This window comes from Schistocerca cancellata, chromosome 4 (assembly GCF_023864275.1).
Source record: "Schistocerca cancellata isolate TAMUIC-IGC-003103 chromosome 4, iqSchCanc2.1, whole genome shotgun sequence".
Lineage (NCBI taxonomy): Eukaryota > Metazoa > Arthropoda > Insecta > Orthoptera > Acrididae > Schistocerca > Schistocerca cancellata.
The window spans coordinates 278,273,860-278,279,103 of NC_064629.1; the positions used below are offsets into that span (position 1 = coordinate 278,273,860).

Sequence of the window (5,244 nt, forward strand, 5' to 3'; positions counted from 1 at the left end):
GGGCCGGTTTCCCTTATTCCGCCTCAGCTACACTATGTCGGCGATTGCTGCGCAAACAAATTCTCCACGTACACGTACACCACCATTACTCTACCACGCAAACATAGCGGTTACACTCGTCTGGTGTGAAACATTCCCTGGGGGAGTCCACCGGGGGCCGAACCGCACAGTAACCTTGGGTTCGGTGTGGGTGGGGGAGGGGTGAAGTGGACTGCGGTAGTCGTCGTGATGTTGGGGACCACTGCGGCTGCGGCGGGGTCGGAGCCTCTCCGTCGTTTCTAGGTCCCCGGTTAACATACAATCCAATACTATACAACGCTAATCATTCGGATTTCCAACATTAGGCGGTTAATGGAGCCCCAAAGGAAATTGCAGGCAGATCGGGAAAGAATGCCAGTGTACACTCGATATGTTTAGTGGGAGGTCTTGTATAGATATGAGGAGGCTCTGCTGCCCGCTGTCGAATGTACTGGGTGCAATTGGCTGCATATAGTGGCTAATGTCCGCACAAAAGACTCCTGCGTCTTGGGTTCTGAGGATGTCTGGATAGCTGATTTTGTGAAGACTGCTAGCGGCGTGCATGGGGTGCACGCTAAGTTTAGTATTTGTAGCCTCGTACACAGGGTCGATCGCGGTCCTTTTGTTTGGGGCAGAGTTGAAAGTCCAGACCAGGGCCTCAAACATTTCTGCGACGGTATTACATGCGTATTTCTATACTTCCGCTGTTGAGTGGAGAGTTGTAGGCTTCCCCTTAATTGGCAGACTTGCACTACAGGCAAGAAGCGGCTACTATGGTAGTGGAGTATGTGTAGTGTGTCCGTGGGCTTTTTAGGTAAGGGGAACCTAGCTTGGGACCAGTGGTGAACTTCCGGCCGAAATCAAAACTTCATTAACCACAATATCCTCAAAGAATGCTAGTCCCCACAGATCGGCAATAGAAATGAGTAATACGGTATTTCTAAAAAGCAGGCGCATCCATGGTAAGGTCCCAGAATTAGTATCGTTTATTGAAAGTAACAGTGCCCAGATAGTATGAGAAATAGAAAGTTTGTTGAAGTCAGAAGTTAATAGCAACCAAATTCTAAGATCAGGCTGGAATACTTACCGTAAGGCTAGGTTATTCGCCAATGGTGGCGGCATATTTACCACGTTAACGAATTTGATAATATGTAGTGAGGCTATCATGAATTCTGAATGTGAAATAATCTGTCAGTCAGAAATGGTAATTGGATGCTTTTACCGACCACCTGTGTCAGAAGTGGTAGTGGTAGAGCGCGGCTTCAGACAGAACTTGCAGAATTTCGTGATAAATTTTCCTAATCATGCTACTGTAATAGGAGTGACTTCAACTTGCCAAGTATAGATTCGGAGAGTCACGTATTAAAACTGATGCCAATTCGTCAAGGATACGTCTTAGACCTCCTACCATCTATCAGAAATGAACTTCTCGAATCAGTTAACGTAGAGAACGGCATTAGCGATCATAAGGCTGTCATAACATCGACGGAAAATATCGTAGTACCAAAAAGTAATTAATGTACAATAATGAAATTTCGAAAATACATTTGTCTAGGTAACATATTTCAGTTATTAACATTGCAATATCACAGATTATTGTAAGTGCGAGGTAAACCATTGCAAATATGAATTGCTGGTACATTAATAACCGGGATATCCGCCAGAATGGTGAATGTAAACGTGCGAACGTTCATGCATTGTACTGTACAGGCGCTGGATATCCGGTTGTGGGATGGAGCTCCATGTCTGTATCACTTCGTCGCTCATACAGGGACAGTTAACACTGCATGTACCGAGCGACGTGGCGCAGTGGTTAGCGCACTGGACTCACAGTCGGGAGGACGACGATTCAAACACGCGTCCGGCCATCCTGATTGAAGTTTTCCGTGATTTCCCCAAATCGCTCCAGGTAAATTCTGCGATGATTCCTTTGAAAGGGCACGGTCGACTTCCTTCCACATCCTTTCGTAAGGTGATGGGACCGATGATCTCACTGTTTGATCCCCTCCCTCCGAATGAACCAACGAACGCTGTTTGTGGACGATGCTGAAGTTGCCACCGAAAGATGTCCCATATGAGCTCAACTGGAGACAGATTTGGTGGTCGAGCAGACCAAGGCAACATATCGACATTCTGTAGAGCATGTTGGATTACAACATCGGCATGTGGGCGAGCATTATACCGTTGGAAAACACCTTCTGGAATGCTCTTCATGAATTATAGAACAACAAGTCTAATCACCAGATTGACGTACAGCTTAGCAGTCAGGGTGTGTGAGAAAACTACGAGACTCCTACCGCTGTGATACGAAATCACACCCCAGACGATAACTCCAGGTATAGGTCAGATGTGTCTAGGATGCAGGTTGGTTGGTGAGAGACCCTCAACTGGCCTCCTTCTAAGAAACACACGGCTACCACTGGCACCGAAACAGAACCAACTTTCATCAGAAAATACAACAGACCTTCACCCTGCCCTTCAAAGAGCTATCGCGTGACACCACTGAAGTCGCAAAAGGTGGTGGTTTAGGGTCAGTGGAATGCACAGCACAGGGCATCTACCTCGCAGCTGCCCTTGAAGTAAACGATTTGCGACAGTTCTTTGTGTCACTGCGGTGACAACTGCTGCTCAAATTGCTGCTGCAGATGCAGTACGATGCGCCAGAGTTATAAGCCAACACGATGGTCTTCCCTCTCAGTAGTGCCACGTGGCCGTCCGGAAACCAGTCTTTTTGCGACCATACATTCTCGTCACCACCACTGCCAACAGTCATGTACAGTGGCTGTATTCCTTCCAAGTATTTCTGCAGCATCGCAGAAGGAACATCCGGCTTCTCGTAGCCCTATCACACGATCCCGTTCAAACTCAGTGAGCTGCTGATAATGGCGTCTTTGTCGCCTTAAAGGCATTCTTGACTAATATGCACTCACCACGTAAAATCTCAAAGGTAACTACGGCTAACGACCGTTAAAGTGCGTATTTGAAGCAAACCAGATTATCGTCCTCATAGGGGCACTACTAGCGCCACTCTTGTGCAACTGGCGCGAAATTTTAATAGACATTATCTTTCAGAAGCAGAAACACGCCGAACAGCTGTCGTCGTATGTATGTTGTGTCCAAGATGATATGGCCAATAATCCCTTCCGTGCTGTTGCACACCAGGCTCGAAAACTTACGGGAATAGGCGAAATGCCACGGGAACATACTTAACTGGCGTAGGGGACATGTGATCATGAAGGCGTTTCCTTCGGGGTGAGGCTCTTCCATTGCACTTTTGCCCCCGCGATTACTCCACATGTGAGTAACTTGGGCGCATAATTTTTGGTAGTCGCGACTGGGTTCGCGCTATCCCGGTGACAAAAAACAACCGGCAATTAGCCGTGATACGGCTCGGACTCGCGGCGCGCTGAGCAGCGCTCCGCACGTGTTTGTTTACTCGCTGCGCCAGGAACTGCGCTCGTTGTTTTGATTTAGAGCTCTCTCTAGATATGGCGTTCTCTTACCGCCAGGTGACGGTGAAACTCACGTTTGACGATTCCTACGCGCGTCCAAAGGCTTATGAAATCGAACGGTTTTTGAGAGACGAAATGCATGTCGATCCCCAAGACCTCATGGGCATCCATTTGTCTGTTACCTCCAGTACAAAAAATGGCTCTAAGCAGTATGGGACTTTACATCTGAGTTCATCAGTCCCCTAGACTTAGAACTACTTAAAGCTAACCAACCTAAGGACATCGCACACATCCATGCTCGAGGCAGGATTCGAACCTGCGACCGTAACAGCAGCGCGGTTCCGGACTGAAGCGCCTAGAACTGCTCGGTCACAGCGGCCGGCTACCTCCAGTACAGTCTGCAGATGAAGACCGAAGAGGCATGTGCCGCGCGGGATTAGCCGAGCGGTCTTAGGCGCTGCAGTCATGGACTGTGCGGCTGGTCCCGGCGGAGGTTCGGGTCCTCCCTCGGGCATGGGTGTGTGTGTGTTTGTCCTTAGGATAATTTAAGTTAAGTAGTGTGTAAGCTTAAGTACTGATGACCACACATTTGAACATTTTTAAGAGGCATTTGAGAGCCTAGTGGGACGTCCCACCGACGGCTACTGCTTTCGAGATGCAGACGGTAACGTCAGCTCGGAAACCGTGGACAACGCGTGTATGCGAGTGCGTACGGTGCTCATATTCGAACTGCTGATCGAAGTCCCGGCCGCACTCGTCACCGACGCGTTACGCCCGTATTAAATGGTTCATATGGCTCTGAGCACTATGGGACTTAACTTCTGAGGTCATCAGTACCCTAGAACTTAGAACTACTTAAACATAACTAACCTAAGGACATCACAAACATCCATGCCGAGGCAGGCAGGATTCGAACCTGCGACTGTGAGGCTGGTCCCGGCGGAGGTTCGAGTCCTCCCTCGGGCATGGGTGTGTGTGTTTGTCCTTAGAATAATTTAGGTTAAGTAGTGTGTAAGCTTAGGGACTGATGACCTTAGCAGTTACATTCCATAAGATTTCCCAGACATTTGAACATTTTTCGAACCTGCGACAGTAGCGGTCGCGCGGTTCCAGACTGTAGCGCCTAGAACCGCTCGGCCACACTGGCCGGCTACGGCCCTATCACACGGTCCTAAGCTACATGGAAGAGAAGTGGAATACCTTTGAAACCTATTGCGTTCTCAATGGCGTCAGACAGGTACGCATCGAACTCCGCAAACACGTGCCGTCGTACGTGTTAATCGGCGGTTGCCGAGGCATCATTATTTATGACTGACAACCGCGGACGTGTGCCGTCTGTGGAAAGGAAGGCCACGTCCGATCAAAGTGCCTCCAGCGCCGCCTTGTTCAGGTACCATGTGCGGAACAAGCACAGACAGCGGTGCCGACTGCGTTACCGCTTACGTACGCGGCCGGTGTACATAGACGCCGCGCCCGTGCTGCAGTCCCACGCGACCGCGAGTCCAGCCGACGACGACGCCGAGACTTCGGCGCCGCACGACGAAACGCCCTTGAAGGAGGCATCATGGAAGGCATCATGATACCGGTTCCCAAGCGGAGCTGTTCTCTCCGTCATCAAGACTATCGTCCTCTTACGCTCCTGAACGCGGATTATAAACTTTTCGCCTTGTATCCTTTGCACACTTCTTCGGACTACCATCGGACACATGATCCAACCTGACTAGACACCAACATCCACAGGGCACTTGGCGCCTACCGCGACGTGACAGCGCTT

At 49.6% G+C, this 5,244-nt stretch overlaps 1 pseudogene; it reads left to right on the top strand.

Annotated features, from left to right (window-relative positions):
• Positions 1 to 3,220: 3,220 nt before the first annotated feature.
• On the top strand, positions 3,221 to 3,373 carry LOC126186527 (U1 spliceosomal RNA; annotated as a pseudogene).
• Positions 3,374 to 5,244: the final 1,871 nt, after the last annotated feature.